General features: G+C 33.4%; 1 protein-coding gene across 1 annotated transcript in view; it reads right to left on the minus strand.

Annotated features, from left to right (window-relative positions):
* Positions 1–14,444, minus strand: part of LOC140047790 (KAT8 regulatory NSL complex subunit 3-like) — an 86,693-nt gene that overhangs the window by 28,140 nt on the left and 44,109 nt on the right. The gene's annotated exons all lie outside the window — the stretch shown is intronic.

The raw sequence follows: 14,444 nt of genomic DNA on the forward strand, positions 1-14,444 counted from the left end.
TACGTCTTTCTATTACTATAGAGGGGGTAGTCGTACTATTCTTTATTATCATATGTTTCGAAGTATTTGTTGACTACAGAACTATCTACTTAGTGTATTTTGTTTGTTCTTATAGACAACCCAACACAGTTGTTGAATAATAATAAATCTAATAAAGACAACATATTGCAACAACGTGTTCACCTCATTATTTCTCACCGATTCCACAACATATACTCTGAAATGGTAAAATATGCACCTATAGAAGTTATAACCACATAGCAGAAATATATAACCAAACAGCTAAAACAGGAAACATACCTAAAGAAATCAACGAAGGCATATTGCATCCAATACCGAAACCAGGCAAGAAAAAAGGTCCACCAAAAAACATCCGACCCATCATCCTACTGTCAGTTCTTAGGAAAATGCTAGCACTATGCTTACTAAATAGGATAAACGACAGATTAGATGAACATGTCCCTGTAACACAGGCCGCGTATCGCAGAGGACGAAGCACTACCGAACATGTACATACATGCAAAATGTTAGCAGAAAATGCAATTGCGTCATCTAACTACGAAATAATATTACTACTACTTGACATGACCAGTGCATTTGACACTGTGCGGAGGAATACTCTATTCGACATACTGACACATATATTACAAGATGATGAACTACACATGTTGAAAGTTTGATAAACAATGTAAAATTAAGCGTTCGAATTGGAAAACAGACAGGAAAATTGTTTACTACTACACTAGGAGTACCACAAGATGACTGTATGTCTCCGATACTGTTCACACTATACCTAGCAAAAAGGCACTCGAATCAGCAAACATAACACCACTACCCCTACAACAGCTTAATATCCAGATGCAGTATGCAGATGACATTTCATTTATTAGCGACTCAAAAGAACACATAACTAAAATAAAGAAAAAAGTAACAGAGAAATTAGCAGAATTCAATCTAAAGATAAACGAAAGTAAAACAGAAGAATACCTAATAGGAAGAAACACCGATATTAAATGGGAAGAATGCAAATACCTCGGTAGTAACTTGGACACAGAAAAGGACATTAAAAGAAGAAAATCACTAGCAGCTATGGCATATAACAATAACAAGCTGAAGCCGTCGCTAGAACACAACACGATGTCTATAATAATAGACGTGAAATCCCGTTTGTTTGACGCATACATAGCAAGTATTTTCCAACAGTGAACTCTGGGTACTAAACAAAAAATTACAAGAGAGTATAGATATATAGGCCTATCACAGGAAAATGTTGCGAAAGATGATAGATAATAAATTAACAGATAGAGTGTGTAACACTAAAATATACGAGATAACAAAACAAGATTCGTATAAAACACATAACATAAATTTAGTTACAGAAATAGAAGCATCGGAAGAACCAATCGCACCGATCGGACTTTAAGGTAAAATATATAATAGTAGACCAAGATATAGGATTGTCAAATTAAGCTGATGAACTCAAAATGATGATTCACGCCCTCTGACAAAAAGGGCTAGGCCCCCCCTAAGGTCTACCACCTTGTTGGCTAATAAAAACCCGTAAACGTTGGTTGTAAAATGTGTAGTACCCCCTCTCTCTTAGTCTTAGAACTTGTATTTTCCTCACACTTTTTCACTCTCAACAGGCCACAGCACAGCATCCTCAAACACCTAATGAACTTATCATATATTTAAACTCAAAATCTAGGCTACTCCATATGAAACAAATGCATCAAGCAAAACCGAGAGCACATATAGCCTCCTTTCTAGATAGGCCTGTAGTAGTACTAGTAGGCGGCCTACTAAGCATTGCTAAAAACATTTCACATTGGATTATTTTGTGTTGATAAAACTGTGATGTGTATCGTCAAAAATGCATTTTACGTTGTTTCTGGTAGAAAAAATAAATAAATAAATAAATTCAGGCGTTCAACCACCACATGGTAACAATTTCGGGAGGTTTACATTTAATAATAGTTCAACTGATTTGTATCGTTTTTAAGGAATTTGACGTGTTTCTATGATATGACACTTTTGTAATGGATATGACTTAACTGATTTTACGCATTTTTAATTCATTGTAAATCAACAATCCAATGTTTTACAGGTCAGATACTAACAGAAATAACCTTACTTACACAGTAAACGTGAGTTTGAAAAATGTTTTTATCTTAAACCAACATTTTGGGAAATTCAGGAGTTTGGGAGATTTGATGAAAATTTGGAAGGCACCCTAAGAACAAATACCAATTTTTAATAGAAAAAAGTGTGTTGGTTTCTACCAACAAACTAGCACATAATAAAATATAACCTTAATGAATTCAAATTTGGTTTACAGTTAGATTTCAAACGACTATTGAGCTGTGATTAAATAATGTGATTTGTATTAATAGCCAGTTTCTATAGTGATACTTCCCTCGAACTTCCTCCTGAGTTTTTAACAGCAGGAGAATCGCATTAACCTTTATTTAATGAAGATTCATGATGTGGTGAGTCATGCATATAGTTATTTGATCTTCAATTCTGATATTACACACAGTTAGTGGTAAACATACATAAAGTCTGCTTTAGCTGTAGGAATACAGTACATTCAATCAGAAGAGAAAATAGATTTTAAAGCGTTCCCTAATGGTGTACATGTTTGATTTGCTAAAAGGTTCATCTGGAAACGAGAATCTCGGAACACGATCGCGATATTGAACGCATGTAGAATTTTCATCACCAAGGTTTTGTGGATAGTATAGGAGAGTTGCTTAGTGTCAGAATACATGCAGAGAGACTACAGAGAGGTAATTAGAAAAAAGTTTCTTACTGTACACCAGTCTTTCAATCAATTTAGTACTTTACTGCTGTACTTACTAACTATACTTCAGTTGAAGTATTGGATGGTAAGTCACTGTATTTAAATGTAAAATGTATTTTTGTGTGTTTCTGTACATACAGGGTACATACCTTTTTATTTCATCTTATAAATTCAAATTATAAAAACCTACTACATCATACAGTAGGCTATTGTTATGGACATTATAGGGTTTTTCTCATTACAACAATGATAATACTATAGTTTCTTTCAGATAGAATGTAGTTGTGTGTGCAAAATGCTCTAATGACTAAATAATTAGTTATAATAATTTAATGATCTACAGTACAGTACCCACAAGTTCACCATCAGGAACCCACTACTCTACTTCTTGTTATAGCCACTCATTCGTTCAATTATCCACCATTTATTATCTGCTCAATCTTTAACTCACTCATTAACCCATTCATTTTTATTTTAGAATTTAAAATAATAAATTAACATATTACAGTCTAGTACTCAATGTTTTTTTCCCACTTGATGTGAGAGACTAATATGAATGTGAATGTCATGTTCTTAGGAACATACATAACCTGTGAATAATGGCACGTTTCCAAAATGGCACATTGATATATCATGTGTTGAAGTGATTAACAGTTAAATGCCTACATTAGGAGAAGCTCACATTAATGTCAGAAACATAAATTATATTTCACAGTAGTAAAAACAATATATTGTTATTAATTGAATTGGTTAATAATTTAAAAAGTGTATTTAACACAAAGCTACAGTACATGAATAATTAAAAACTATTTATTTTGAGAATTTTGTGATAAAATAGATTGTTTGCAACCATTTTGGAGACATGTCAATATTTTTGAGTGAGGAAATTAAATGAGGCACAATAGGAAATTGCAATTATTAACATTTCCTTAAAAAGAACATTTTGATCGTTTTATTTTAAAATCAATTTTAATTAATATGATGGCAGTCTGTTCAGGTCTGTTAAATGCTATGATTGACACATTCTGAACATTTGTTATTATGCAATATAGCACATAGTAGCAGTGTACAGAGTAATAGTAAAATATTCTCTCATTTGTCTGTTAACCACCGTCAGACCCATTAGTACTGCCACCTTCTATGATGAATTCGCAGAATATGCTTCGGATATTCTATCGTTACATAGTTCTGTAATATTTTCGGGTGACTTCAACATTCATATGAACAGCAGCAATGACCCGGATAAAATAAAATTTGACGATGTACTTGAGTGTTTAAATCTTGATCAACACGTGTCTTTCCCAACACATCGTTCGGGAAATACTCTTGATTTGCTAATAACGAGGGGTAAGGACACTCTTTGTGTTACCGAGCCCGTTTCAAATTATTCCATCAGTGACCATTGTTTTGTAGAGAATATTTTATCGAGACCAAAACCGAAATGTTACCGTCAAAAGAAAAAGTTTCGAAAGATAAATAAAATAGATCACACGAACTTTGATGAAGCTTTGTCTCAAGTAGTTATATCATCAACGAATATCGATGATATCGACGATTTGGCAAATCACTACAACACTCAACTACTTGCTGCTCTGAATAAGCATGCTCCTATTGTTGAGAAAACTACCACTGTCAGAAGATCGTTACCTTGGTTTGATGACGAGGCTAATGTGTTGAAGAAGCAACTTCGTCGTGCTGAGAAGACCTTACGGAAGTCTGCCACCGACGAAAATAGGTCAGCTTACAATGATCTACGCAATTCATACAAACGTTATCTTCGTTTAGCCAAGTACGAATTCATTAAGGGTGCTATCAAAGAAGCTGGCAACAACTCAAAAAATCTTTACAAGATCGTGTTTGAACTCATTGGTAGACGTAAAAATAACCCACTTCCACCACATGAAACTGATAAACTGTTAGCAGACGACTTCATATCTTACTTTATGGGCAAAATAGAGAAATGGGAGAGGAATTGGAACACTTCCCTTTGTATGAACAAGAACGGCTAATGGCAAATGAATTTATTGCATTTCAGGAAGTTAGCGAAGATGATGTTAGGAAGTTGATCATAATGCGCAAAACCAACAACCTGCTCCACTGACCCCCTACCGTCGACACTGGAGAAACACCATCTGGATACACTTCTACCACTTATTACAAGGATGATCAACAACTCGTTGTGTAACGGCGTATTTGCTCATAGATGGAAAATATCAGTTATAAAACCGCTTATAAAAAAGAATGGTGTTGAATGTATCCTCAGGAATTATAGGCCAGTAAGCAATCTGTCCTTCGTATCCAAGCTGGTTGAACGCGCATGCTTGAACCAATTCATAGCCTATGCAGTCGAGCAGCAAAGTGCTCATTTAACCGTTAAAACGCTGTTTTTTAACTGCGCAGGTCACTGAGCATCGCCAAGTTATAGTGACTTCCGGTTCGCTTTTCACTTCGCGGCAAGCATTTTGCATGGGAATACCCTTACAAATCTGCTGCAATTTCCACCATCCGGGTTAAATTATATCTTTCTATATTTGGAAATTGTTACTCCTAATATGGAAGATTATTCCCGCCACAAAATTTTGGTATAAATAGCCCAGGAAATGACGACAGAGCTTATTGAAGAAAAAAGTGCAGATGGAGGTGTTCGTTGAGGTAGGCTACATGATTTATTTGTTTGGTTTCGTAGGGAATCCGGCACTTTTCTCATCAGCACGGAACCTTTATAAAAACTTAGTGGTTGGTTATTAGGTTATTAATCTATCTTTTCTGAAAGTTTAAGCTTGGTTCAGCTTGTGGGACGGATTCAATATCCGTTCAAAGCTGGGGATATATTCTAAGCAGACTCCATCTTGGATTCGTATGTTTAGTACAGGCCGTGTGGTTGAGTAAATTCAATCCTTCAAAATCACTATGTGCAATCCGTTTTTAAACCAGTTAATATACCAAAATATGTTATTAGTAGCTTTATTATTTTGGATTTGGTGCTAGTTTGGTAAATATTGCAATATAATTGTAGATTATTTGGTTGTAAAAAAATGTACCCAACTTGTAGTATTATCTAGGCCTAGGCTAGGCCTAGCCCATTTTTGACGGAAACCCAGTGCTATTTGTAGGCGGATAGAGAGGGCCGCAGGCTAGTTTTTAGTGGCATATCGCCGACTTATTATAATCAATGTGAAGCCATATTATTATTATGTTTAAAATGTTGAATCTATATCCACTGGATTATGGATATTTAAAGAAAGGCCTAGGCCTAGACCTTTTGATTTATTTAATTAATTTAGGACTATATTACGGGAAATTCTTTGCCAAAGAAAAGAAAATACGTTGTGGCTGTTGGAGGTTTGTAAATATATGACAATAATGTAGCCTAGGCTAGGAAGGACTGTAGGTAGGATGAGGTTATTTGGATGGTCGTACATATGATATTTATATATACAGTATTGTGTATAGTAGTGATCATGGCGACAAAATTTAGGATGACTAAATTTGACATTAAAATTATTTAACTATGAATAGCTCATTATTGGTGTTTTTTTTTCTGTCAGGTTTCTAAGAATAAACTATCCGACTTGTGATTCATCTTGTGCTGCAAAAACAATCCTATTTTGATATTTGTAAATTGATGTACGTAACAGATGTCTTTTAAAAATAAAAAAAAAAATTAAAATTTTTATTATCGCGATGATTTAACTCAAATATTGACATATAACTTGATATTTTAGCCTGAGCAAGATAGTTTGATAGGCATATTTTACTTCGATGTAAATAAGATATTACATGTTATACTGTATGTAAAATACTTTTTTGTAAATAAAATTATTTAATGGTGGTTAATTTATTAACTTGTTAATTTGTTTGTTAGTTATGATGTTATACTATTAATTATTTAGTTATTTAGTAACCAAAGTGGAGTGGATTCGTGGCAGTTGCAACTTGACTGTAATATGCAAATATATAATAATATTTACTTCTTCTTGGATAAAGTTAAACCAAAATAAGCAATAATAAAAATTAAATATTTATTTTGCCATAAAGAAAGCAAAAACTAAAAATACAGTACTATATGTACAGTAATACCATGGACCTATAGGTCCATGGTAATACATACTGTAGTATTGAGCACCAGTAGCAGAGACGTCTGGACAATCGAATATAATCGTTATCAGCTGTCTGGGTACCCAAGGCTAGTGCTAGAAAATGGCGAAAATTCGTGTATTCATTCGCCGTCAGCGAAATGAATCCGGCACTTTTCTCATCAGAAGCAAATCAACAAATCCTTTTATCAGTTTGTTTTGATATATAATCTGGATAATATATATTAAAATGGCCTTGGTTCAAGCATGTTTAACAGGTAAAATCAGATTTTTTCCTACCTAGGCCCCTTAGCACTGCGGTACCCTACGCCGGGTGGGGGAACCGATCTCGGCAGTATTTCTTAAGTAGCCTATCTTTCGTAAAATCCTTAGTTGAATTTTATTAATATAAATTTAATTGTATGAATATGCTATTTAAATGTTATTGAAATTTTTTTTTGCTGCATTTTGTAATTCCGCACTACTTGCTTTATCGCGATTCCAAGATGGCGGCAATTCAAATTTTGATTGGGTAATAATTCGCGAGGTCAACCACTTTGCTGCCCGACTGTATGTTGAGAACAATACCTTATTACCGGCGTACCAATCTGCCTATCGGAAAGGTTTTAGCACAGAGACGGCTTTGGTTAAGTTAACCAATGACGTACTCTGGAATATGGAGCTGCAAAGGGTGTCTGCGCTGGTATGTATAGACTTGTCAGCCGCCTTCGACACAGTGAACCACGAAGTACTCCTCGACGTTTTGCAGAACAAATTCGGAGTGGCCAATGCGGCATTGAACTGGTTTGATACTTACCTTCGTCCTCGATTTGCCAACGTAACAATCGGCGAAACTAACTCGGAGACAGCCAATTTGTCCTTCTCTGTACCTCAGGGTAGTATATGCGGTCCAGTTCTATACACCATATATGCCAGCACTTTACAAGATCATATCAGTAAGTTTGATATTTCTGTGATGGGATATGCCGATGATCACTCAGTGTATGATTCATTTAATCCAAATTATAGTTCTAGTATGGAAAATACAATCACCAAATTACAAGAGTACCTCATATCCATCAACGACTGGATGAAGTCCAACAGACTAAAAATGAACGGTGAAAAAACAGAGTTCATACTATTGGGAAGCAGAGCTCAACTCCTGAAATGCGAGAAAGATCATATCATCGTATGTCAGGACAGAATACCACGTGGTTCATCTGTAAAATACCTTGGTGTTAATATCGACGACCAGCTATCTTTCAAGAACCACATACGTGATAAATGCAGAACGATAGCTGTTAATTTATACTATATTCGTCAAATCCGCAAATTTCTCTCCAAGGACCTTTGCCAACAACTAGTTCAATCGCTCGTGCTGTCACATATTGAATACGCCAATGCATTGTATTATGGTCTACCTGCTAATACCCTTGCTCCAATAAAGAGGTTACTGCACCAAGCTGCGAAAATAATTGTCAGGAAAGGTCGGTATGACAGTGCAACTAATGCCATGCGATCTTTGTACTGGCTTCCGATGTCTCATAGATGTCAATTCAAAATAGCATGTCTTGTATGGCGTTCGCTTAAAGGTTCCGCTCCAAGTTACCTGAGAGATATTCTTACTGTGCGGAATGTTTCTCGCAGTACTCGTTCAAGCACCAGCAATTATAACCTGACAATCCCACGAACTAAACGAAAGACATTTGCTGACCGTTCGTTCGCCGTAGCAGGACCCAAAATTTGGAACAGATTACCAAGTCACATTAAGCACTTAGACGACTATAATCAGTTTAAAAAACATTTAAAAGCACTATATTTCAAAGAATGTTACGATACTAATTGATGTGAAGCGCCGCTGATTATAATTAAATGTTGTATAAATGTGCGCTATACAAGTAATAATAATAATAATAATAATAATAATAATAATAACTATCTTCAAGTTTATTTCTCTTCTCATCTCATAGAAAGAAGTGCTGGACACAAATAAAGCTTTACAACAATCAGGCAAAGTATTAAACCCATCAAGGCCCATGGGGTCATATTTGACCCGTCACATGACTTAGTCATGTGATTTTACTAGGCAAATGTTTTAACAAAAAAAATCACTGCAAGACCCATAGGGACAGATAAGGCACAGTTTGAGATCAACAGGAAGTCAATTGAGCCTAGAGTATTTTGTTACAGTGTTTACACAATGGCTTCTTCAAGCAGGTAAGCATGCTTCGTTGTCTTTGGATCTTCTAAAGCCTATAACACCTAAAATATTGTGTTATTTGTTTTAAAAACTAGATAGATATTATCAATAGACTTTATAGATCATGATTATTACAAAAAATAAGTTATAAATTACTTAAATATTTTATTTGGTAGGCGTTTTAAAAAATGGGGACATATATGTCCCTATGGCCCTCTATGTTGTGAAACATGGGTCATATATGTCCCAATGGGTCACCATGCTTGTATTGTGTTATAATTATCCAAGTTCATATGTCAATAATTTATAGAATGTTAGATCTTATTATGACTTTAAAAATACTACACCATATTATTCATTTTCAAAAAGTATTATTTTCTTATAAAATTATTATTTTTATTGTGTCTAATTTATAATTGTCATTTTTTATTATATTTTTTTTTTTATAGTAATCGCCAACATAATTTTGCGCGGAAATCATCTTGCCGGTAGCAATCTCATGTCAGAAAAGGAAATGCAGAAAAAAAGGAAGGAGAGCATGTGACTGGAGAGTAGAAGAGTCGAGTAATGTAGTAGTTGTTAGCTGGTTGGACACAAAACGAGTAACTTTAATTTCAATTTATGCTGGCGTTGAACCAACAGACAAGGCTGGGACAAAGGGAAAAAAGAATTTTTAGAGGTTACAAGACCATCTATTGTAAGCCGGTATAATACCCATATGGGAGGAGTTGACTTAATGGATGCTTGCATTGCCAGATACAAATATCACATCATTTCAAAGCGTTGGTATCTGTATTTGTTTTGGCAAGGTGTGTACATAGCCCTTGTGAATGCTTGGCTTCTATATCGCCGGGAATGCAAAGAAGTAGGCGTCGCAAAGAACTCAATTTTGAATCAAAGGAAGTTTCAAGCAATAGTTGCACAAACACTCATACAAATAAACACTAAAAAACCATGCAGACCATCAACTTCAGTTGCAGCTAATATTCAACCTGTAAAGCGTCAACAAAAACGCCCACTTGCAAACGACGATGTAAGGTTGGATAAGGTTGCCCATTGGCCACTAAAAGATGAAAAACGCCGTCGTTGTGCTATCTGTAAAGTCAACAAGACAGATACAACATTTGAAAAATGCAAAGTAGCTCTTTGCTTTACAGAGAAGAGGAATTGCTTTAGAGAATACCACAAAAATAGACTTTTCATAATTGTATCAATACAATTATAACAATAGAACAATCACAATTTTTGTTTTTTAATAAGAATTTGGATGTGTAAAATTGTAAATAGCATAACAAATCTTTTTACTGAAACTTATGATGTGATTTTTTGATCTTTTTTTGGAAATGTCAATATTTTGTTGTTAAAAAAAATGATTTGTTGTCTATTATAACCCATTGGGACATATATGACCCATTACCCAAAACAGGGTCAAAGGTCAAAAGGGCTCAAATTAACATATGGAACTGATTCATGTATGTGTAAAAAGTAATACAAACTTGGTAAATATTTTTTATTAACAATAAAATTATGTTTGGGCCTTGATGGGTTTTAATAGAGAAAGCAGATGAATTGGAATTGTTAAGACAAACACAGAAAAAAAATTGTTGCCTCAATGGAGAGGCTACAGGTGTGTTTACCAGGTAAGATATTGTAATGTTTTGTTGAATAGTTTTTTAATACAGTAAAGTCATATGTTGTATGGGTGTAGATGTTGTGTATCTCAGTTGAAAAGTGGATGACTGAGTCGCTTAGGATTCACTGACCATACAAGGATTATAATTATTCCAACCACTTTATGAGTGCTAGCGGTTGTGGCGTTGCGCCTTAGAACTTATCTTTTCGGAAAAAATTCTGCGCATTATAAATATGAATTGAATTGATTATTTGCAAATTTGCCAAATTATTCCACCCATCATCTACATCATTCAACTTTCTTGTTTGAGAATACAACATATGAAGTGTGTTTGACATGGGAGTTGTCAGAGGAAGTTGCTATGCTGTTGAACTTTGCACACCACCATTTGTTTAATCTGTTTGTACAGTATGACGACAAATTCATTTGTTTCATTTCAACCAATTATAATTGGAAAATAATTAATTGGTGTAATTTTAAAATTTAGTTATCCTTTAGTTGTAGAATCATTTTAAGAAACATCACATCACTTATCAAGTACACAAGTAATATTTATACATGAATACATTCGTTTTATTGTGTTATTTATGCAGTATATTACATATTTATTTTGCTGGAGTAAAAATTTGTTTGTTTCTTTTTAAATAGTTTAATTAAAATAATTTAAACTAAATTCCATATCTGTGTTTCATTTTATGTTATGTTAGATACTGTAGATACACTAATAGAATAATATAGAATCTTCTTTTAACTCTTATAGCAGTATGAACTGAATTATGAAACATTATACCACTATTATACAGCTGACTCTTGTTTAATTTCATATTGTATGTTAATATCAAATGCTGATTGCTAGCCAGCATTCATTGAACAACCATCATATTTCAACTGGTGGTATTAAGTGTCATATTGATGAGACTGCTATTGTGTACAGAGTGTATTTATAGACTGTTATACAATATTGTTACCAGGGTGCTGATATTGATATCGTGAATAATGTATGAATGCTTCTTAAAATGACTGAGCCACAATGTCAAAGTTAACAACTATTGCATGTTCAGTTTCAGTGAGAATCAATTCCGTGAATTTTGTGATCCTCAATATGTGCTTCTTAACAATAACTGAGCCACAATGTCAAAGTTAACAACTAAATAATGCTTCTTAAAATGACACACAATGTCAAAGTTAACTGTACAATAATAGTATACATTCAGTTTTAGTGAGAATCAAATTTTCAGAAATCTGAATACAAATTGTTTCATTTGTGATCTTCCATTGTTATGAAAAATCATAAAACTAGTCATGTAATTATATAATAGTAGTAAAAGAGGTACTTCAGACCCGACCTTGGTGTATTTCATAATTACGTAATAGTTATGTAATTTCCGCCAGGTGTTTCTAATGAAGGTTGTTCTTTTCATAATTACGTAATAGTTATGTAATTTCCGCCAGGTGTTTCTATTGAAGGTCATTCTTTTCCTGTTATTGTAATAATTATGTAATTTCCGCCAGGTGTTTCTAATGAAGGTCGTTCTTTTCCTGGTTTTGTAATAATTATGTAATTTCCGCCAGGTGTTTCTAATGTAGGTCATTCTTTTCCTGGTTTCGTAATAATTAAATTATTCTTAATTAATGAATTTCCGCCAGGTGTTTCTTTGTCTCTTAATTATTAATTTTTGGCGCGAGGTTCTGGTACGTGGTGAGTGACGTCATTACTTTATTTACGATTTAAGACGGTGTAACAAAGTGAATCGGTTATTGTTGTACTATTTTCCAGTTGTTTTGCCTATTTTTTGAATTTTTTTAAATTTCTTTATTTAGTAATCAAGGTTAAAAAACAATAAAAACAATGCAAAAAAAGTAGAAAAAACAATTGCACAGAAACACAGGCCTTGATTACAAGGAATGCCAAGAAAAGTTAAAAACTTATTTCTACTTGGGTCCTAAAAACAAGGAACTGATAAAGAACATACAAATTACATTAAAGAATCCTTAAAAAATGGCATAAAAATATAAAAGTTTAAAAATAACAGTTTATCTAACACTTATCAAAAATTTAATCCTAATTTACAGTTTTAAGAAAGATTTATAATAAGAGATATATACAAAAATTGATTTATTGCACTAAAGTAACAAAATTACAATTATTATTATTATATTTATATTATTTATTCTTAATTTACAGATTACAGAAAATTATTGATTTACTGCATTATGCTAAAACCTTTTTATAATTTATTGCACATGAGAATTAAATGTTGAGGAGATGCTTTTTTAGTGACAATTTAAAATTTTCTAATGAAATATTACTTTTAACATATAATGGTATAGCGTTCCAGGCTTTTATTGAGTTGTAATAAAAAGTTTTTTGTTCGCAGCCCTTAATTATTGGAATCCTATAATTTAAATTTGTGGCACTACGTGTCCTTCTAGAGTGGTAATCAACAATACGAACAAAGTTACTATTTAGATACATTAGAGCAGAATTATTAAAAATTTTATATACATTGCATAAACATTTGAACTTAACTCTTTCTGGGACGTTCAGATATCCGATTGATTTCAGCTCAGATTGACCAACATGAGATCTCGAATCTGATTGAGTAATAAATCTGAATATTTTGTTTTGAGTAGTCTGAAGCCTGAGTTTGTGAACCTGAGAAGAGTCCTTATACCATGCTGGGGAAGCATAGTCAAAAAGATGCTGAATTAGAGCTGAAGAGAAAAGTTTCCTACTACCAAATTGTGCTATTTTTTAATAATTTGTGAAACTAATTTGTATTGTTTACCGCATGTTACAATTGATGATTTCCTACAGATAATAAACCGTTTTGGTGGTTATAGTAGTATAACGTTTTAAGCAGAATCACACTCTATGAAAAACAACACATTTTAACCATGAGGTGTAGATAAAATGCAAATAAAATGAGTTGGTTTTTAAAAGTAATCATAAGTACACTTTTTACAAAATATACGAACAACATGGAGGACTGCAAACTATACGAGTATAAACAAGTAATATAACTCTGCTAGAGAAACACTATCGATATTAACAAACGTAATTATAAACAATGAGATGGTGTAAACACCGAAAAACATAGGTTACTGTATAACAATGCAAGAAAAACTTGTTATCCCCATTATCAATTGTTTTCTCGTGTCGCTATGTTGACTTTAAAAAAAATTGTTTTATCGTAGGTCGAGTACAAATTGGCAAGGTTTAGTTGAATGGGACTCCCACACACCTCTCCCACACTCATTCAGAGTACTGTTCTTGTTTGTTATGAGTTGTCAAGAAAAAGTAAAGATATAAAGGATTTGTGAAAAGATATTACACCTGATGAGTTAAATAATGTGTTGGCTAAAATGATGAGTGACCAACAAAATACATATCAGTAGACTTGTTACAGTACGGTACGGTACTTGCAGTATGTGCATGTGTTGCGACGCAATGCGAAACTGTTTTACAATTGGAAAACGCTAAACGCGTCTCCTGTGATGGACACAATTTAAAGTTATTATAAATTCATAACGAAAATGATTTGTTTGGTGTATTTTCTTTTGTTTTGTCTATTATTTATATAAAAATTAATATATATTTATTAATGTGTACGTGTTTCCTTAATTTGTAATTTCCAGAAACTTCTACGCAAATCAGTAGCTCAGTCTTGTGATTGGTTAATTGTTCTTGTATGATAAACCGTTTAAAATAGTGACGTCATGTTTTTCAGC

The sequence above is a fragment of the Antedon mediterranea genome, chromosome 4 (assembly GCF_964355755.1).
Source record: "Antedon mediterranea chromosome 4, ecAntMedi1.1, whole genome shotgun sequence".
In the NCBI taxonomy this organism is placed as follows: Eukaryota; Metazoa; Echinodermata; class Crinoidea; order Comatulida; family Antedonidae; genus Antedon; species Antedon mediterranea.